The 23,134-nt window shown below is 40.2% G+C and overlaps 1 protein-coding gene across 11 annotated transcripts in view; it reads left to right on the top strand.

The window, feature by feature from the left end:
• The first annotated feature begins 17,519 nt into the window (after positions 1–17,519).
• Positions 17,520–23,134, top strand: part of EYA4 (EYA transcriptional coactivator and phosphatase 4) — a 248,085-nt gene continuing 242,470 nt past the window's right edge. For 10 of the 11 annotated variants that reach the window (XM_030556339.1, XM_030556335.1, XM_030556343.1 and 7 more), the window contains exon 1: positions 17,520–17,921. The gene's annotated coding sequence lies outside the window, so the exon portion shown is untranslated. Of the gene's footprint in view, positions 17,922–18,116; positions 18,211–23,134 lie in introns of those variants that run through there. The other variant, XM_030556337.1, reaches the window with a different exon arrangement.

Below are 23,134 nucleotides of genomic sequence, written 5' to 3' on the forward strand. Positions count from 1 at the left end.
GCCAGAAATTCAGTGTCTGGCGCACTCCCTGTCCCCCACAAACTCTCCCCTCCCTGGGTTGCCTTGAGAGGCTTCACCAATTCCCTGGTGAACACAGATCCAAACCGCCTGGATCTTAAAACAAAGAGGAATTAACCATCCTCCCTCCTTTCCCCCCACCAATCCCTGGTGAATCCAGACCCAATCCCCTTGGATCTTAAAACAAGGAAAAATCAATCAGGTTCTTAAAAAAGAAAGCTTTTAATTAAAGAAAGAAAACGTAAAAATCATCTCTATAAAATCAGGATGGAAAATACTTTACAGAGTACTCAGATTCATATAGCCCAGAGGAAACCCCCTCTAGCCTTAGATTCAAAGTTACAGAAAACAGAGGTAAAAATCCTTTGAGCAAAAAGAAACATTTACAAGTTGAGAAAACAAACATAAGATTAACATGCCTTGCCTGGCTAATTACTTACAAGTCTGAAACATGAGAGACTGATTCAGAAAGATTTGGAGAGCCTGGATTGATGTCCCGTCCCTCTCAGTCTCGAGAGCGAACAACAAACAAAACAAAAAGCACAAACAAAGACTTCCCTCCACCAAGATTTGAAAGTATTTTGTCCCCCATTGGTCCTCTGGTCAGGTGTCAGCCAGGTTTACTGAGCTTCTTAACCCTTTACAGGTAAAAGAGACATTAACCCTTAACCATCTGTTAATGACACACCCCTTCTCTATCTATGCTACATTGATAACATCTTTATCATCTGGACCCATGGGAAAGAGACTCTGGAAGAATCCACCATGATTTCAACAGCTTCCACCCCACCATCAACCTCAGCCAGGAGATCCACTTCCTAGACACCACGGTACAAATTAGTGATGGTCATGTTAACACCACCCTATGCCGAAAACCCACCGACCACTATGCCTACCTTCATGACTCTAGCCTCCTTCCCAAACATACCATACGATCCATCGTCTATAGCCAAGTGCTGAGGTACAACCGCATTTGTTCCAACACCTTAGTCAGAGACCAATACATCTCTATCCTGCTATAACGTAACCCGATATAACATGGGTTTGCGTATAGCGCAGTAGCAGCAGGGCTCCGGCCGTGCTTTAAAGGGTCCAAGGCTCCAGTTGCTGCAGGGAGCCCCAGGCCCTTTAAATCACCACTGGAGCCCTGTTGTCGCTACCCCGGGGCTTAGGCAGTGCGGCTCGCTGGTGATTTAAAGGGCCCAGGCTCCCAGCAGTGGCTGGAGCCTAGAGCTCTTTAAATCACCGCCGGAGCCCTGCCATCCCTACCCCGATATAACGGGGTTTCAGCTATAGCACGTTAGGGATTTTTGGCTCCCCATGACCGCGTTATAGCGGGGTAGAGATGTACCTACAAGATCTTCACCAAGCATTCTCAAAACTAGGATACCCACATGAGGAAATAAAGAAACAAATCAACAGAGCCAGATGTGTACCCAGAAGCCTCCTGCTGCAAGACAAGCCCAAGAAAGAAACCAACAGATCTCTACTGGCCATCACCTACAGTCCTCAGCTAAAACCTCTCCAATGCATCATCAGTGATCTACAACCCATGCTGGACAACAATCCCTCGCTTTCACAGGCCTTGAGAGGCAGTCCAATCCTCGCCCACAGACAACCCGCCAACCTTAAGCATATTCTCACCAGCAACCACACACCTCACCATAAAAAAACTTCAGGACCAGACTTCAAAGAGAAACTGCTGAACTTCAGTTCATTTTCAAATTTGATACCATCATTTCAGGATTAAACAAAGATTGTGAATGGCTAGCCAACTACAAAAGCAGTTTCTCCTCCTTCTTCTCCTTCTCCTCCTCAAACCTCAATTGCTAGAAGAGGATCTCATCCTCCCTGATTGAACTAACTTTGTTATCTCTAGACTGATTCTTGCCGGCATATTTATACCTGCCTCTGGAAATTTCCACTACATTCATCTGACAAAGTAGGTATTCACTCATGAAAGCTTATGCTCCAATACGTCTGTTAGTCTATAAGGTACCACAGTACTCTGTGTCGCTTTTTACTGATCTTAGGGTTGTCCTTTGATCTCTCTATGCTTCTATTTTTTCATCTGTAAAGTGGGGATAATGACACTACCCTTCTTTGTAAAGTACTTTGGGCTGCTATTGATCACAAGCATTATATATATGCTATGAATAGTTTTATTTTATTCTGCCAACAGTGTGCTTGGCACCTTCTAAGTGCACAACAGCAGGTCCTGGCCCCCAAGAACTTATGAACCCACAAAGCCTAATTCATTCGGAAGATTTTCAGTGGATCTACTGGCATGCGATAGCGTTTGCAGGATTTGAGTACTAAACTGACAAAATACAGACAAAGTCTGGGAAAAGAGGGCAGTGAAGAACAATGGATTAAGCAGTAATTGACTGACAACTGCCAAAAGTATGAAACTAATGGAAATGTGTCTATTGCAGAATGTATATATTCATAACAATTAACTATGCAGCTGTACGCTGTTGTATATATTTATAATTTTATAGCATTTTTGTGCAACATAACTTGTACATAATATGAATTAGTGGTTTGGGTGTTAATTAATGGCAACATACTTGCAGGTTACAGTTACCTTAATAGTCAGATGCTGTGTGTGATACCTAGGGTTTTATATGTTTTATGTATTTACTTTAATTTTTTCTCTAGGTTTGGAAAAATCCCAACCCTATTTAAATCATTGGCAAAACTCTTTTACATCAAAGGATTTTACTCCTGTGTTTAGTTGGCCACTTCTTTACCACTTATTCTTCAGTAGACGAAGAGAATTATTACTATGAGTGAGATAAATACAACTCCATGTCAAGTGGAGTGGAGATCTTCCAGAAATTGTCTCTCGCTTTTTGGAGCCTAAAGGTGCCACTTCAGGGAAGTACTCAAATTCCTCAATTCAGCCTGTAACAAAGACCATGTGTATCTATGTCCTGCAGTCCTTACTGAAGCAAAATTTCCATTGACTTTACTGAAAGTTTTGTTTGAGTAAAGACTTAAGGATGGGGGCGGTCCCTCAGAAACAGATGCAGAACCTACTAACTAGAAGCAGCTCATGCAGCTGTTGTGCCATAGTACTGGTCCAAACTGCATCTATAGTTGTGGCTTCTATTAATTTTATTTTAATTGCTTTCTCTACCCACATAATGAATGAATATATCTAAAGCTATGTGTGTATACTGGCTAAGAGTGATATTAATTGCACTTTTCACAACTATTCCAGTATCCTGGTCAAATTACACTGCTCTACAGCCAAAATGCTTCTGAAATAAATGTAGTCCAACTTTACTAATTCTGGGTCACTGAGAACGAAAATGATGCTTAAAATTATTGATTGGCTCTAGTTTTCAAGATATGCTATTGGGTCAGTATATATGACCCTTGACTTGGGAATTGCGGAGGATAAGTGAGTTATAAAGGGAAGGGATCTCAATTTAAACTAGAAATGACTAAAATACATCTTTGACTGGATCTATGAATAAATCTATGACTGGGTTTGGACAGTACTTGCTTTTGAGGCAAAACAATGAATGATGCAATTTGAAGCAGATATTGCATCATACCTGATATGAATTGCATCATGTTATTCCTAGAAGACATGGATAACGCAATTATAATGAAGCTTACATCACTCTGCTGAACAAATTGCCCTATATCAGCTCTAGAAATCATACAGTGTTGTGCTCTCTTATTGTCAGTGTTTGATTTTGCAAAGGAACATATTTCTGTTTAGCCAAAGTGAGCAGAGATGCCTTGTACTTATGTGAACAGGCAGATAACTTCTGCTATGTTTGTGGTGAAGTGACTTTTGCATCACAAAAGCACAGTATAACCACTATGGTTAAGAAAGCCTATCACTTTTATTTTGGCTGCAAAATTGGAGATCAGGACAAGAGGTGGGCCCCACACACATGCTGCAATACTTTTGCAACAAATCTTCGCCAGTGGTTGAACAGGAAAAGGAAATCTATGCCTTTTACAGTGCCAATGATTTGGAGAGAGCCAACAGATCATACCAGCAATTGTTACTTCTGCACAGTGCCTCCAGTTGGGAAAGGTGTGTCAAAGAAGAGAAAGTGGACTGTGCATTATCCAAACATTCCATCAGCTATAAGCCCAGTACCCCACGGAGAAGGACTGCCGGTTCCTGATGCACCAGAATCATTCTCACTTGAGTCAGACGAGGAAGAGGAAGAGGATGAAACTTCTAGTCCTGAACCATCAGTGTCACAGGACCCACATTTTCTCCCATCCTCCTCCTCTGAACCACACCTCAGAACACAAGGTGAACTGAATGACCTTGTCAGGGATTTGGAACTACCCAAGAGTAAGGCAGAGCTGTTGGGCTCCAGACTATAGCAGTGGAATCTCCTGGCAGGCTATCAGGGCAAATGGAGCCCATCAATGCTTGCAGACTATTGCTGAACAGTGACAAGAGATGCTCCATTTAATGAATACAAGAGACAAGCCAAGAAGCGCCGAGTAGACACTGAATAGGACTAAACTATGTACGTAATAGTTTTTTGCCTTTTGTTTCATATTTATTGATATAACCCTTTTGCTGATTTTTAAAGTGTTACATAAACAGGACAGGTGAAATATTATCATGTAAAACAACTATAAACACATGAAAAGACCTAGGTTTACAATTTATGATTAAAACTCTACTATCTACACAATACACATAGACATAAAATGTAAAAACTTAAATATCTTAGAAACAGTAGCCAATCAGTTGTTTTAATTGTCATATTTGAATTCAGCACATCAAAATACATAATAAATATCACATTTTATCTCTGAAGCAGAAGACTTCTCAAAAATTGTAGACCAGTGTTATCATTTGGATAATTGAATTCTGCCTACCTAATTCTCCGTTGGGTGAAAATCTGCCCCCTCTTCCCAAAACAGAGAGACAAAGCAGGCTTCTCCCTAAAACAGGGAGGCACAATTCACCCAACCTTTGGCTGTCTGTCTGCAGAACTGACTGATCGCACACTTCCCAATAGAGCCCCCTTGCCTAAGGGAAAACCCTTAGGATTAAAAATGATAGCTTGTAATTTTTATAATTTTCAATACACCACAGCTGCCAGACAAGGCTTTTATTGCTGTTCTTCACTACTTCTTTGCTGTCTTCTAGCATGGAGGCTGCCTCTCTTCCCCAGTCTGTAGCAGCTTCAGATTCCCTTAGGTGCAGGGAGAGAAGAATGCTTTGGGCTTCTCCCATCAGTGGTTTGTAATATTTGAGGGTGTTTGTAGTTAGTGCAGATCTGTCTGTGCAGAGGTACATCATTGGATGAAACGTCACCACTTAGAGATGTTGTGTTGTAATGTTAATACATTTAATGAGAAAGAGAATTTAGGATTCAAATGATATTTTACTTTATTGCCCTTTTGTGGCCAGATTCTGATACCCTTATGCTAAGTAATACCTTACTCCACCACACGTAGTCCTACTGAAATCAGTGAGAGTATTCCTAGTGTAAGTTACTACTCAGTGTAACAATATCAGAATCTGGCTCTTGCTGTGGCAGGCCATTGAGAATTGCATGAAAACTGGATCAGTTCAGATGCCGATTACTAAGATATTCATATGGAAAGTAATGCAAAATTCACTAGTGGTCACAAGTCTGTATTTGTTCAGGCATCCAAACTGTCACTGTCCCCTGTAACCAGCTGGCAGTTAATTCAGCTACCTCTGCAAATACATTTATACACCGCAGAAGAATGTAAAATTCAAGTCTTTTGTATATGTAAGAGGACTGTTGTCCGACCCAAAGCATCCCTGCAGCACAACCAGGACTTGATAAGGAGGCCTGGGACATGTGAGGAACAGATTGAACTGCCCTGACATTTTAGAGATGCTGGTTGTGATGTCACTGTGCCACAGAGCGGGGTGACGGGTTTTCCTTTTCAATTTTTTCCTTGTGGTTTTAAATTGGTTGCTGTGTAATAAATTGTATTTGCTTTGAGCTGTATGTAATGATCAGTGAGTCAGGGAAGCATCCGGTGCAGAGAGAGAACCCCCCAGTGGGGACACCCTAGTCCCTGCCCTTAGTGACCACAACAAGGTTGGGGGTCAAGCCCTCCAGAAATCCTGGGCCCAGCCTTGTTGGGGTTACATGGACTCTGCCACCCAGGAAAATGGAAGGGGACCCCTTGAGGTCAGGCAGGCCTATGGGTAAAGGAAGTGGGAGCGAGGACTCAGATTCTTTCACTAGCCCATTTCACCGGGGTAGTGTATAAGCCAGGAAAATTCCCCACAATAGCGGGACCATTCCCCAGCTTACATATATATTTTATAAAAACAATTCTCAATTTTTTGCTTTGATTGGCTTTTATCAGTGTTAACCTATTACGAGAAACCTGCCTCTAATTCAACTAAATTAAGACATAAAAATAGAATTAAATTAAACTATTTATACTATTGTTTTGTAATTTTTCTTTCAACATTGTGAAAGTGGTATAGAGCTGTGGCTAAGGCCCCAAACTGAGAGTTAGAAGAGCTGTGTTCTACTACTGCCTGGATCTTCTAGGGACTTGTTTGTGACCTTGCATGGGTCATTTGATCTTTCTTTGCCTCAATATCCCCATCTGTAAAGAGGTGATTATCTATCTAGGCATTAAGAGCTTGTTCCTGCAATGTGCTGAACAGTCTTATGTGCCTAACTTTACCCCACTGAACTTGACTGAAGTAAATGGAACTATTGGTGCTTAAAGTCACTCATATTCAAATCCAGTGATAATATTGACAGATAATGTTTTCCTACCTTTGCACTTTATTTAGTATTTGTAAAACATGTTCAGGGCAACAACATAGGTGCATTATAAGTACAGAGTATTTTAAAAACCTGATGCAATTATTTTATTTTATTGAATCAATCACTGTATTATATTTGCAAAAATTGCCGCCTTTTGCATTAAAAAAGATGAAATGATGACACACCATCTGGGTAGATTTGTGTTGATACAGGAATAAACACAACCAGAAGGCTGTTAATGAAACAGCGGCATTTTGTTAGCTCATACAGTGGAGTTTTTCTGTAGTTCTTTGCTGATTGCAAAATTGCACTTTATTTACTGTTTCACATCCAAAAGTAAGTGAGAAATGCTTTGAAGTTCTCAGGCCAGGTTAATCCATGAAAGGCAGTCAACTCTGCTCCCAAGAAATGTGAGATAACTGAGCAAACATCCTAGTAAGCTTCCTTTACTTGTCTACCTTTAAACTTGTTTGATTTTACTCTTTGCATTTTTGTTATAAATGCAAATTCTCTTAATTTAAACTAAAGAAAAACACCTTTTTGGAGGGATATGAAACTTTATAAAACCCAAAATATATTCTGTCCTGACACCGTGCATGGAGATTAAACATTTTTTGTTGAAAGACAAAAGCAGAGACTGTGGTGCCAAGAGGAAATGATCTCTCAGAAAGGAAATGATAGGTTGAATAGCTTTAGTTGTACGTTCACGTCTGGGATCTTGATTTAAAGCCATCTCTGCTGTCCTTCAGAAAATGAAGTAAAGGAGTTCACTGAGCCTATAAAGTACCATGGGGCCATGTTATTTAAACAAATGTAAAAGGGTAACTGGCCACATCAAAAATTAGATAAAACTAGCAACTTTGACTGCATGCTTTCTAAATGTTGCTTAGTTTACAACCCTATTGTCCCTCTGCAAATTTGTGTACACAGAGTCAATCCCTTACCTCTCTCTAAAAGTGCAAAGTTTCAAAAAGTTCAATGAATAGAAGACTATTGGGGACAGAATTAGGGTGACCAGACAGCAAATGTGAAAAATCGGGACAGGAGGTGGGGAGTAATAGGAGCCTATATAAGAAAAAGACCCTAAAATTGGGACTGTCCCTATAAAATCGAGACACCTGGTCACTGCAGGTGGACTAGATCTGGACAAGGAGAAGAAGTCTGGAGATAAATGTGAGAAGGGAGGGACAGGCAGTAGAAACAGAAGTGAAACTGTTTGAGCAGCATATTCCAGAAGTCTTGAGGTCTTTCTGAGTATAGCCTTCACTGATTTGAGATCTACCATATCATTCTCCCACTAAAAGGGAAAACCTATAATGGCAGCAGGCCGTAAAAGAGACCCAGTTTGGGAATAAGAACCATTCAAGAAATATATGTTTACTGATGATGTTTTAAAGAAAGTTACACCAGTGAACTGGTGGAAGTCACTTAAGCACTTGGATTCAGAGGTTGTTGAAGTGATAATCTCACTTTTACCAGCAGTACCTTCTTCTGCTGGTGTAGAAAGAATATTTTCTTCCTTTGGACTAATTCATCCCAAATTGAGAAATTGAGAAATCATTTGGGACCTGAAAAAGAAGGAAAGCTCGTTTTTCTTCTCCAGATTATGAACAAAAATGAAAACGAAGGTGAAGATGACTGAGTCAGCTGCAGAAGCCAATATTTTTAAATTTCTCATGTTAACCTGGCTGACATAGTCATTTTGATTTTTGATTTTTGTTTTTTTTTAAATATTTCATTTAACTATTTTAGTTAAAAACAATTTTAACAAAAACAAATCTGATTTAAAAAACATTTAAAAAAACTTGAATGTTTAACTAAATTCAAATTCATATGCTTGTTTTGTTAAAATATTGTATGTTTGCTGTTGAAGGGAAAAAAACAGACTACGTTGTTTTTGTAGTTTAATAAAACAATTTAAATGTCAGTCTGGTGATGTTCTCCTCCTAATATAGCATATAACCTCCCAGTGACTTCATAAATATCTGCTTCTATTACCTTTGGTAAATGAAATAACCGAACAATCATTCATTTTCTAATATAGGCTGTAAAACTAATCTGAAAAGTTTTCAAAATAAATCACTTTAAAAATGAATAGTGTGTACCTTCTAAAAATGAAACCTACATCTATCTCTGAGTTTTGAAGCATATGTATTAAGGTTATAACAACCAACAAGAAGCATTTGCATGTAGAAATTCATAATTAAATTGAGTCTTCCTGACTAGTGATTTAAATCAAATCCACCTTGGTTGTCCATTTAGAAAATAAAATCCATGAGGAAAAATAGAGCTCCAATCCTGATCAGGCCTTTGAACGTTCCCATGGTAAAAATATATTATGATTAATTAAAAAAAAAGTGTAATAATAAAAATAATACAAAGGGTCTGGGCACTTCTAAAGAGTGTAGAAGCTATGAAATACCATGGTGATTACCCTTTTGGAATACGGTTATTACTTTGAAACAGCAATAGGACAGTTGTAGTTTTGGGCTTTGACTGTTGTGATCGATGTTTTTAGTTTTCAAAACTTAACGCATTATTTAATATTGAATTTGCTCTCAGAATTACATAACTGCTATATATAAAATATATCTATGCAACTGATTTCCAAATGGCTTGAAAGTAATTTAAAGAGTTAACTTCCAACGGACACCTATGATTCTCAGGCTGAAATCCTCAGAAAGGCTGACATCTGAAATGTATAGTGAAAGCTATATGAGAGCAAGTACCTTTTAAACAACTAGAGGACTTTACAATAAGCTCTCAAAGGGACTGATAGCTGGCCTTTATTGCCTGCAATGCTTTCTGCATATCATCAAACTGTAAATGCTGAATATACACTATCAGCTTGAATTTCCTTTTTTGGAGCTACAACATACAAGGTCAGAAATGATGCATTATTTTAAAAAAGTCTTAGAATAGTACACTTAAGTGGGGAAAAAGGAACCTTCACTATGAAATAAAACAAGTTTTCTGAAAACAATCATTTTGACATCATTTTTGGGATATCTTTATTTTTCATTTTATAGATTTCAAATGTAGTGATTACGTTTCTGTGTTTCCTGCTTCCATTGCACACCACCTGCTAAAAATGACTGAAATTGGCTGAGCTTCATTTAAATCTTTATTAATACTAGGAGAATAAAATTCCATCAACATTTCTGGAAAGAAAGAACATAGTTGCACTGAGTAAAAAGAGTAAGGTATATTGTCTTTTTTAACAGAAACGGTGACATACTTTAAGCATTAAAAAATGTACTTGACATTTTTTACTTTTATAAAAATGTGAATCAGTTCCTGGTGGCTAGATCAATTCTTCTTTCCTGAATATGTTACTATATTGTAATGGGAGTCATAGAGATTACATGATATTACGTTGTAGTAAAAAGATTCTTGGCATGAATTTACATTTGTGATTATGACATAATGAGCTCAATCACACTGGGAATGAAATTAATGATTGTTTTGCCATTGACTTCACTGGAAGCAGCATCAGGCTTGATGATGGACTAATAAACATGAATGTTAGTTATGTAGTTCATCTCAGATAAGTGCTCATAAAATCATTATACCACACCATAATGTATTTTGTTTATGCCACATACATGACAGAAAAAACTATTTTGATAATGTTAAAAATATTTATTTGTACTATGTTTCATATCCCTCGGAAGTTTGGAATGCTATAAGTAGTTTTGGTGGAGATACCAGTAGCAGACAGAGAACAACGACTGATAAATTGGAAGTAAGGTTGCAAACGACTAAGAATAAGTTAAGGCAAAAAGCTTTAAAATAACATTGAACATTTTCAGAAAGAATCATTAACATTTCAAGGAACTGTTAGTTCAGGTAAAACTGCTTAAAAACTTGAACATGGGCAAGTGTGAAAAGTTGCACTGGATGGATGACAACAGTTTAATGAAATGGATTAAGATGTTCCCAGTTTCATAAATCAGCAAAAGTACTTATCATTATTTTAATCTGTGTATCGTATCTACATTTATGAAACCTAAAAACATGGCATCTACTACCATACCCCACAATAAAGGCTGTCCAGCCTACCCCCAAATCTGAGGAGTCCTGGAGGATCTGCAGGAAATCCTGTGCCAAAACATCAGCTCTAGCCCTGACAGCCCTTCTCAGTCCAACAACCCCACCTTTCTAGTATCAGGATTGAACTAGAACTGTATTAAGAAAGACTCGCACTGGCCACAGCTGCCCTCTGGTTCTCTGAAGGTAGTCCACAGGAAAGATAATATGACCTAGGCTAGGTTACCTCTTTTACTCCTTCCTCCCAAGACCATGCAGACCTCTGTACTGTGGAACAACCTCAGTGGGGTCTGAATGAGGCAAAACTCCCATTGCCTTCAACTGGACTTTTGTCTGTGCAAGAAATACCAAACTGAACCTGCTACTGGTAAGCATAAAAGCCAATTAAGGACATTCTTGATACAGTATTTGGCACAGTATGTTGGACATGTTTTTACGATGAAGTGTTAAATCTAGTCACTCAAACTTGCCACTTATTAGAAGTGCTCTAATATTTGCAGACATAAAGCTTTATGTTCAAGGATGTAATATTTATTATATTTGTTTGAATTTTTAAAAAATAACATTTGACATTAAGATATACTTGAAAAGTGAAGCTAAAAAACATTGTTATGTAATGCATTTTAAAGGCACAGTTAGCACTTCAAGTTTACAATGACTAGCCAGTCGTAACCTGCTGTTGAACCCACAGCTGAACTCTATATGTAGAATTACTGAAGAGGGTGGGTCGCTTTCTTTTTATACCTGAAATCTGATAACCATGGTAAAAGAACCCCCATTCATTCTTTCTTTGTACGACTGTAAAGCTATGAAGTACCGATAATAACCTTAAGTATACAGATGAGCAAACTCAGCCTAATGAGCTTGCTTTGGGATTTGAGATTTGAACCTGAAAATGTAAGAAACTAGATTCTGATATTGTTATTATGGAGCAAATTAGGAACAGATACATAAAAATGTGTTTGTACAGTGCATAGTACAATGGAACCATCATCTCTGTTGGGTCTCTAGGCCCAATAATAATAGTAGTAATAGTTAATATGAATTGCCAAAATTAGTATTTTGTCTCAATTGTCAGATTTTTCCTCAGAAAACATAAATATAATCCCTTTGGCTAAAAGAGCTTCTTTTACAATGATGCAGTGTAATTAAATTAATTTCACGTTAGAATTGTTTACAATAATTTAAAAGTGCATATTATTTTTAATAACATATACAAACAGGCATATTATCTGGAGCCATGCCATTTAAGGCTGTAATCTCATTAGATTTCGCAAGCTAAGTAGGGTTGGGCCTACAGTACTTGCATGGAAGACCTCCAAGAAAAGTCCAAGTTATTGTATGAACTGGTATTTGTGACTCAGTAGGCAACATTCTTCCACTGACTCTGTAATGAAATGGTGCCACAGCTTGGTGTGAATAATCATAATGCTGTCTTTCAAATAAGAGGTAAAACTAAGATTGTGACCACTTGTGGTCATTAAAGAGCCTATGGCACTTTTTGCAAGTGTAGGAGTGCCTGTCCTGGCCAAATACCAACCTAGGTAATTACATCCTGCCTACTTACATTCCCCTGTTGCTTTAATTGGATACGGTATTATTTTTCTATTCTTCTGTAAAAATGGATTCCATGGCCCCTCCTTGAGCTGCCCTTGGCCTACTTCTTTCATGATCTCATGCATTAGCCTATGTTGGGCCAGCACAGGAACTCATTCGGTGTTGCACAGGCAGCCACATAGCTCCTTTGTGGGATTTAACTGACATGGAGGATATTGTGCTTGTTCTTTGCACTAGGTATCTGATCCAAAGCCTGTGGAAATCAAGGGGAGTCTTTCCATCGATTTCAATGGGATTTGAATAAGCCCCTAGATCTGAACTGTGACCTCTATCAATTAAAATTGTTGTTCAAAGTCATCTGTGGCACACATACATAGTTATAATAATTCATTTCGTTATTCTGGCAAAGACCTCTTAATAAACAATATTTGTTTTGTTATGAAAACAATTCCCTTGGGGGCTACATTTAGCACTCTTGAATGTGTTAAAACTCTCATTGTGTCTGGGCTTGTCTACATGAACGTTTAGTTTTCTGCAAGCTGGGGTATAAATCTACCTTGCAGTAGCCTGCTGCGCACTAAGTATCCTTGTGGACCCTGCTGTTGTGCACTAGCAGTTTCTCAGTGCACTTGAATCAGGAGCAAAATGCATCAAGCAACTGTTAGTGAGAGTCAGCAGGGTCCACACTCTATGTGTGGCAAGCAAGTGTGAGATAGATTCATATTCCAGATTGCCGCAAACTAAATATTCATGTAGATAAGCCCATCTGCTCACATAAAAGTCAGTAGCAAAACATCAATTGTTCTTCAGCAAGGGCAGGATCAGGCCACTCAGGGAATGTTTACACTGCAATAAAACACCTGTGGCTGGCCCAGGTCAGCTGACTCAGGCTTGTGGGTCTCTGGGCTACGGGGTTATAAAACTGCAATGTAGGCGTTTGTGCTCTGGCTGGAGCCCGGGTTCTGTGACCCTCTCCCCTTGCAGGGTCTCTGAGCTCATGTTCCAGCCCAAGCACAAACATCTACACTGCAGTTTTATAACCCCGCAGCCTGATCCTCACGAGTTCAAGTTGTCTGATCTAGGCCAGCCACGGGTGTTTTATTGCAGTGTAGACATACCCTTAGTGGGAGATTTGGCAGAGCAATGAATGAGCCAGGAATACATAATAGGAGGGAGTTTTTTTTTCTCCTCAATTTGAAATGTGTGAAAAACATAACTAATGCATACTGTATTGAACAAAGAACATGCATATTCTTTTAAATCACTTACAGCATACTTTTTTTTTTATAGAGGGTGAACAGATGGTTAAAAGTTTGCTTGAAAGTGATGTGTCCATTAAAATGACCCATGTTACTATGTGATTGTACACTGTAACAGGGATTCGCTTCATTGAAGTAAATTGGAAGGAAATCAGACTTCAGGAAACTTTCATTACAGGAATCAACTACTTTGTAGTAAAATGTATTGCTGTTCACAAATCTAACAGAAACAAATGAGCAACAATTTTTCTTATAAAAGTAGTCTGTTAATAGGATGGGTACTGCGATCACTAATTTAATTCTGCATCAGCGTTGTCAATTTTAATTATTTTCTGCAAATCTGATTTTTCCTTTGCTCCAGTTATCCTCTAAACTTGCATGTTCAAAATTCACTTGATTTTTCTGGCTTGTTTCTACGCTGTGTTGATTTCATGTTTTTTGGGGGGGAAGGGGGGTGAGAGAAGAGATTAAAATGTTTTTCTCGCTGAATTTTTGAAGGTCAAAGAGTTTTCCAAGGCTGTTTCACTCTCTGAGTGAACCAAATATTGAGTTTTTATTAACGTGTTTTCATGAGGAAAGAATTCCCTATGGGAGTTACTACTAAAACTGTGCATTGCATAGCTCATATACAAACAATTGCACTAACATGGGCATCTTCCTACCAAATTATTTCAGAGGTAAGATGATTTAGGTCCAAATTTTAAAAAATAGATGCCCAAATTAGGCTCCTAAATCCATCAGGCATCAAAATAAGAGACTTGATTTTCAAAAGCACTGAACACTCCACGGCTTCCATTGAAGTCAATGAGTTACATGACATAAAGACTGAAAAACTACAAATCTGTTCAAGTTTTGTTCCTACCTACCTCCTACCTGCATTATATCCAGTGGCATTATTAACAAGCAAAATGGTTTGCTTCTTCAGCATGGCATCAGTTTTCATTGAAAATATTTTCCCTTTGCAGTAAATTGGTTTTGCCATTCCCCCTCTGACATATAAATAATTGAAAAGTTTTTAAAGTAATTATCAAGGACTAGATGGTCTCAGAATTGCCAACACACATTCTTCAAAAATTGTAAGTCAGGGCCCTCAAAGTCATGAGATTGGTTTAAAAATCATGACTTTAAAATATGTTTTGGGTTCTTTATTTATCTTCTGTTTTATGAGCCTTTTTAGGTTCATGTTTTCAGTATGTTCTTCAGAAGGTAGGGGCTAAAAGCTTTTTAAACCATGAAAACTGAGTCTTGTCATGTATGAGCACTATTGTAAGTGCTGGATCTCAGAGGAAAAACAAAAATATCATCAGACTCACTATAAAACTGCAAGAGTAGGTGAGGAAGAGGGTGGGAGGGTGCAATGAGTCTTCTGCTCTCTTCCTCCTTCTCCTTGTGTGCAGGGAGTGGTACAGTAACTCCGCACTTAAAGTCGTCCCGGTTAACATTTCGTTGTTAAGTTGCTGATCAGTTAGGGAACTTGCTCCTTCAGGGCTGGCTCTACTGTTTCTGCCACCCCAAGCAGTGCATTGAATTGCCGCTGTGGAAGGCAGGGGCAGTCCGTGTGCCATTAGGGCGGCACCCGCATTTCCGTAGGGGCTGAAGACAGAAGCTGTGCCACCCCGGTCCCCAGACAGCTGAACACAGAAGCTGCTGCCGAATTGCCACCACTGCGGAAACGCGTATGCCACCCTAAAGGCACATGGACTGCTCCCGCCGTTAATTCACGCGCTGCTTGGGGGCAAAAACACAGGGACTCCCGCTTCTTGTAGATTGCCGCCCCAAGCACCTGCTTGGGATGCTAGTGCCTGGAGCTGGCCCTGTGCTTGTTTAAAGTTGTGTAATGCTCCCTTCTAACGTTGTTTGGCAGCTGCCTGCTTTGCCCACTGCTTGCAGGAAGAGCAGCCCATTGCAGCTAGCTGGTGGGGACTTGGAACCAGGGTGGACCGGCAGCCCCCTATCAGCTCCCCATATCAGCTCCCCGCTCCCCTAAGTTCCCTGTGAAGTAGCTGCCTGCAGTTCAGCTGTGTCCCTCCCCCCACTGCCATGTGCTGCTCCTGCCCTCTGCCTTGGAGCTGTTCCCTGAGACTCCTGCTTGCTGTGGGGGAGGGGCGGGCAGAAGGAAGAGGGAGGATAAGGTCAGGGTGTCCCCTCTCCCTTCTGCTCCAGCACCCCACTTACCCCATCTTCCATAGAGCAGGGGGGACACACCAGGGCTCAAGACAGCTCAGCAAATTGATCTAATTAAGAAGGCAGAGTACTTAAGGGAAATGTGCATATCTCCCTGCATTCCTTGAGGACTCAGCCAATTGCTAGTTCATCATTTAGCAGTAAGGAGCAGTAAGGGAAATATCCCACCCTTTGACTCTTCCACCTCAACCACGTTTCACAATCATCATCACTGTGTACCAGTATTAAATTGTTTGTTTAACTGACCCACAGCCAGCAAGCCCTTGCACTGCCCGATTCACACACGCGCTATAGTATTTTGTCTGGTGAAAAAAAAATCCCTGGAACCTAACCCCCTCATTTACATTAATTTTTATGGGCAAATTGGATTTGCTTAACATTGTTTCTCTTAAAGTCAGATTTTTCAGGAACATAACTACTAGGTTAAGTGAGGTGTTACTGTACTAAACACAGTCCTTCAACTCCCAGCACATAAGGATCAGGTGAACTTTGCCCCACAATGCACCAGGCAAGGGCCCCCTTCCACACAGAAAGAAGGGAGACAACTGCCAACTCTAAAAGGGTATAGTGGCAGGTGCTGTTGCATGTTCCCTCAGTGCTCCCCATGTGCATTTGCACATCTCTGCTGCAGCCTTCCCAAAAGTAAAGACTGAGTTAGAACCTTCCTTTTTTAGAACAACCAGAGAAGAAAACAGATTACAAAGCAAGGGCCAGCTTGTGGTACCTGTATTCATGTTGGGTATATTACCTTATCAGTATATTATCTTACCAGAGGCTGGATTGTGACCTGTCCTGTGCACCATCAGTGCAAAGGAGTTGAGGAGGTTAAGCTGCTTCCTTATTGCCTCTCTACCACTACTTCCTGTGTACAAGGGACTGCAGGCTCTGCACAGGTAGTGCGGGGGGGGGGGAGGAGAGAGTGTGTTGAGGCTGCTCCTTCAACACACCCAGCAACCTGGGGCTTCCCCACCCCAGTGCCTTGAGGAGCTTATGCAGCATCCTAAAATAGTCTATGGCCTGGGCAGAGTAGTAGGGAGACTATAACTCTGAATCAGGGGCAGTGCAAGGGCTTGCTGGCTGTGGGTCAGATGATCGCAAGTCACCTAGCCCTGTGTCAGTGGTGTCATTTATGTCAGGGAGCAAGGCACTACTCAACCCGAGTAAATGTGGCATGAGGAGGAGAGAAAGAGAGAGAGGGTTTGTAAATATGAACAAATGCAGCCCCGAGGAGCGTAATTGCTCAGTAGCTAAACCTTGCAATCCTTGCTCAGGCCGAGCTGCCATAGGGGTTAATGGGAGTGAAAGCTGCAGGCCGGAGCCCCGGGAAGAGGCAAGGTCCCGCGGGGGAGGGGGAGTTTTGGTTAAGCCTTGACACCTGGGAGACGGGTGCTCTCCTCTCGCCGGGCGGGCACAGGGACAGCGGTGACGGCAGGATCGGCGGAAGGGTCCGGGTGCGACCCATTGCCTGGGGGGCGCTGCTGGGGCAGCAGCACGTGTGCATGCCGCGCCGGGGCGAGAGGGGGTGGGAGGCGCAGGAGCAAGCCCCACTCTGCAAGCTGCCCGGTAAGCGCACCGGATACCCACGCGAGAAAACAACCAATGGCAACATGAAGCTCCCGGGGCTGCAGTAAACACGGTCACAGGCTCAGCCCCCCGGCCCCGTGCTGCTGCTGCACCCTTGGCCCGGCTGCCTGCAACCTCCCTGCACAAGTGCAAAGCAGCGCCCGGGGCGGGGTTGTATCGCGTGCTCCCCTCCCGCTCTGGGAAGCCAGCACCCCACCGGGGTTCCTTTTTGTGAAGTAGTTTTGTGTGTGTGTGTGCGTGTGTGAGGGAGCAACCAGTTGCACGCCCTAAAGTGAGGAGAGTGGTTGCTTTTTCTCTTGCCAGCCCCCTCCTCCCCCTCAATCCCGTTTGCTCTCGGTTGTGGTGTGTGGCGAAGGAGGGAGGGGGGGGAGAGCCGTGGAGGGGGATGTCCTGTTGTTTTGCCGGAGGAGCAGCGCAAAAGGGGAACCTTGACTTGAAGAAGGGGCGAGAATCAACCCGGGAGCAGCCCAACCAGCAAGGTAGCGGCGTGTCCCCGCACCAGAAGGTGAGTGTCGCTGCTCCGCTCCCCTTCCCACGTCGCCCCCTGTGTGTGCGCGCCCGGCTGCCTGCTCCTTGGGGTTAGGACTGAGCCTTGTTTGCTTCTTTTTGAACCGGCTGCCGTGAGACGCGGCAGAGCTCGCTGGGAGCAGCGGCTGATGGCTCGGAGCCCTGCTGGGCACCGAGACCGGGGCTTGTCCAGACCCAAGCGAGTAGCCCCCTTTTACTGTGCGGGGGGAGAGATCCTCGCTGACTTCTGCTCGCACCTTTGGCCAGGCTTTCCTGCCCCGGTCCAGGTGAGCGGGGCTCGCGTGTCGCCCCCACCCTTTGATCTGCTCTCCCTGGAGCTGGCTGAGCCGCGAGCCGTGCGGGTGTTGTTCCGTTCCGATGTAGTTCGCTAGCTCTGGGCTCTATAGCTGTGATGCTGGCGTGAGTGTAACTCACTAGCCTTTTCTTGTCACCCCCTTAACTGCCGCTTTGCAGGCGATTTTATTTTCTCTTTCAAGGAACGTCCTCCCCTCCTTGAGGAAGTTTTGTGCTTAGTAGTCAGTGAGACATACACGGCCGAGTTTGTGTTTCATCGCTGCTAGGGCAGGAAATGCAGAAGAGGTGGGCAGAGACTGAAATTCAACGAGTTTTCTGGAGGTTTATTGTGGTAACTTGACTAGCGAATCCTGCTAGCAACCTGAACATGCAGCATGAGCTTTGTAGGATAACAGACCTTGGGGGAAGGGGGGAGTTTCCTTAATTTATGGCAGCGTTTGTAAGAACATGCTTAGCTTTCAGCACTGTAAAAACGCAGATGGTTCAATCGTTTCTAGAAAATATGCCCTTTTGTTCAGTTGTACATCCTATGGGATGCAACTTCCAAACTCCCTCCTACCCCCCAGACTCTGGCAGTATTTGAACCGACTTTCCTTTCTTAATAAAGAACGTTTACAGTTTGCAGCCATGAGAAAATATCTGCTATGGGGCCGGCTCGTTTCACACTGGCAATAAAATCAGGGAAATATCTTAATTTCTGCATCCTCTTTCGCAGTAGTTGGAGGGAGTGGGGACCCAGGGCTCTCTTGTTTTTGTTTCTCTCCCATTTTCTTTCTCTAGGGGAATATATATATATATATATAAGAACACACGGTTGTGTCTGGCTTTAAACCACAAGAAAACCAATATTTCATTCATATATATATATATGAAGTATTGGTTTTCTTGTGGTTTAAAGCCAGACACAATCTCTTTCACTTCTGTTAAAAATGCTTAAGATTGGCTGTCACCTAATCCCCTACACTGCATGACACCGCAGTGTACACAAACATAAGCACTGCAGACAGTCGCCTTTGCTTCAAAATAAACAGTCAAGGCGACTTTGGATTTAATTGTCATACTCCGTTAATATTCCTCTCTATTGATTAAGTGGATGCTGTGTGCCACGCCAAAAAAGACAGAGAGTAGGAAGAAAACCAATATTTCATTCATATGATTTAAAGCCAGACACAATCGTGTGTTCTTTCTGCCTGTTCCCTCTAACTCTCCAGTGTAGACGAAGACACAGGAATAGTAGCCCTAACCTAGTAAGGTCTAGTTGTTCCACCTAAGTGCATCAACACCGCATGCGGGGGCTTGTGTTTTGGTTTGAAAGCACTTCCACGTGGAGGAGAGTCTCTGTGTGTTTGTACTTAATCTGAGGTGGTAACAGGATTCTCCGTGTTTAAACCCAGTGGGCTGTTGGCCATTAATTTGCCTCTCTGGCTGTCATTACGGACGCTTCCAAAATCTAATACCTAAGAAAAACTGCAGGTTAGATTTCACATTATGGACTCGTAGTTAAGTTTTGTTTCTCCTACCCTCTGTCTTTTTTGGCGCGGCACATAGCATCCACTTAATCAATAGAGAGGAATATTAGCGGGATATGACAATTAAACCCAAAGTCGCCTTGACTGTTTATTTTGAAGAAAGGCGACTGTTTGCAGTGCCTATGTCTGTGTCCACTGCGATGTAATGCAGCGTAGGGGTTAGGTGACAGCCAATCTTAAGCATTTTTAACAGAAGTGAAAGAAATCCCGGGATAGAGTCGCTGCCAGTCAGTAATTGGCATCTAAAGTTTCATTTACATTTATGAAACTGACTACTATTAAAAACCAAGTAGATACATTGTTGTTTTTCCGTAATCCTGTGAGCAAGATTCAAAGGAAAGCACAAGGAGATACATTTTTTTTTGTGTCTAGTAATAGATATTTTTTCATTGCATAGATCCGATTTAAGTAGGGATATCTGAAAAAACAGAGCATTTTAGGTCATTCGAATTTAAACATTTCAAATAATGAAATTGTTTTGCATTGAAATCCATATAGATTTTAATCTAAGGTCTGATTTGCAGATATAAAATAGTAGAAGCAGTAATATATGCAGACGAATTAAAATATATTTAACATAAGCAATAGACAAATCAGAATTTACTGAGAAGTATATTTTCACCATATACAGTTATAAATGAATCATTTTTATCTGATTTCTGTTCTCAATTTGATGCAGTCTTTCACTGTATTATATGTATCTTTTTATGTATTAAAGATTTGGATATAGCATAATTTCAGTTTCCAAATACAGTTAATAGTGTTTTGTTGTACAGTATGTTCAACATTTTTCTTTGGTTTCTTAACACAACTCATCACTTCTTAATGACCATGTAAATCAAAATCTTAAAATCACTATAGACTTTCCACTTTTTCCCCCTGCAGTGCACCCCAATGCTGCAGAATGTAGATCTTTACATACCTAAAACTTATGTTGTACTATAAATGATATAAAATAAGTGGAAATACAAATGGACACCTTCCCCTCGCCTCTTCCTCCAGTACATTTTAATGTTTAATGTTATCTGGGCTACATCTAAAACAAACAAATTTAGAAATTTTTTTTTCCTGTTTTGTTTCCTGAATGCTGGCATTCATATTACCAATTGTTTTTTAACTAATTGTAGTGCCTTAAAAGTAAAATACAAGGTGAAAATGTCAAATAGTTACTTGTTCAAATGGTATGTGCACAGTTATAAAAATAAATGTTAAAATATGTGTCTTTTGGATTGTTAAATTATACTATTCTATATTCAGTTGAATCATATACTTAGAGGACTACTTTATGTAGTAATGTCTTACAGCACATTACTACTCTTCTGCAATAGAAATTTATTCTGATATTAGTGACTCAGAGATCATGGACAAAATTATAGATCAGGTTCCCACTATCACTGAGTTCCCGTGTTACTCATACTACATAAAATATATTGTGCATGACCCTTTGAAATACAGAAAGACAATGTCCTATTGCATATTTTCAGCCTCTGATTCAAGTTTTGAAAGCTACTGTTAAGTTGTTTGGCTCTTGTGTACCTTAGTTTAACTTTACAGTATTATAATAAAGAACTTCATGTATCAGAATTTGGTTGAAAATGGGCAAAGACAATTATGCACTTTTGATGAGATTTGATTATACTGAATAGTGTTCATTCTATTTTTCAGGTAATGTAAACTACTTTTTTCTGTTTAATATAAAAGTCAGTCCAGGAATTCCTCCCCGCTTCTCCCCGCCTCCAAAAATATCTGTCAAGTGCTGTAGAAAGCAAATACTAATTATTTATGTGTTATCTTTTTCTGTTTTGAAAGTGAGGATTTTATGAACTCCGGGTAAAATGAGTCTCCCTTTTTATAAAGGATAGTTTATTCAATGTAGTTCTACATTGCAGCTGCTGATCATATTTCATAGAGCTGTTAAAGCACTTAAAACCTAAAATTAGGTACTGTCTGGTAGTAAATATTTCAAATCACTCCTGGAATAAATAAATAGAAAAGTGTGCTTTCAAAATATGACATTTTTAAGTCTGTAATCTTACAAAAGCAATCATGCTTTGGTTTTATTAAAAATAATATGCTTACAACTTAAACTATACACAAAATGTGTTTTTAATTTTTTGATCTCTTCTGAACTATCACCATATAGAGAATCTTAAACTGATTATGTATGAGACCATAATTAGGTATTTTGTTACAGCAGAGAATGCTTGAATCAAATGTATCAACAAATTAATTTCTAACATACCTGTATCTCCACATATTATTTCTTACTGGGCTTAGAAGTGAAATGTATATTCAGTTGTTTGTTGACATCAAAGTTTATGCTGGATATTTAATAACATAAAGTATAAAACTTGCTTTTTTTATCTAGACCTGTGATCAGCTGTTTTTCAATTCTTATATTTTTCTTTTGTTTTATAGTAGTTATTTTGTTTTCAGTTTGGAACATGGAGCCAAGCTCACCTTTCCATTCACAATAATATAGTTTGGATTTTCAAAAAGAATGTAACCCAGACAGAAAAAGTGAATGATTTGCAGATAGTTGTCAAGTGTTTTTAAAGCTTTATAAAAGCCTAGCAATAAACCAGGTTTAGTAGCAGCACCACATGTACTAAAATGCCTTATGATGATACCCTAGGTTTTACTGCATAGTTTAATGTTCCCTGTGATTTCTGGCCATCTCAGCATACACGTTTGTGATTGCAGAAACAATTTATTTAAATTAATAAATGGTTTAAAAATTGGGCAACAGAAAAGCAGCTCGGATACCATGTGATTTAAAGATAATGTTTAACAATTTGATTGTTGTTTCAAAAGTTTGTAAGTAAATGTGAAAAATGTAATATTAAAAGCAGTTTCATGATAGGCATTTTTCTTTTTAAGTTTTAGATATTGTATAAATGTGAGTCCAACTGTAACCTTTCCTGTCATTGAAAAGCGCTAATTGATCTTGTGGGCCCTGACATAATAATATAGTTTGATATTTGAAACCATTTGGCTTTGGCATGGCCCTTTAATCACCCCTGAGATTCAGGACATGGTTCTGCTGAAGACAAAACTATTACCCTTTTTTGAAATCAAATAAAAATGGTTTTTAAAACTAAACTTTATATGTGTTTTCTTCCTTTTGAAGTCAGTGGGAGTTTTGCGTGCCTAAACTCTGAACCTGACTGTTTAATTAGACTTTATAGTCAGCAGTTAAAAATACTGTTACTTGCATTTACATGTATTTTATTATGGTGGCATTTTAGATATTACTAATATAGATATAGGTTGTTAGGTTATTTTGTGCAAGAGATTTTTGGCCAAGTCCATACTTCTGTTTGAATATCAAATTAAATCAGGAGTGCTTAAAGAAACCTGGGTCCAT

Source organism: Gopherus evgoodei, chromosome 3 (assembly GCF_007399415.2).
Source record: "Gopherus evgoodei ecotype Sinaloan lineage chromosome 3, rGopEvg1_v1.p, whole genome shotgun sequence".
Taxonomy (NCBI): Eukaryota; Metazoa; Chordata; order Testudines; family Testudinidae; genus Gopherus; species Gopherus evgoodei.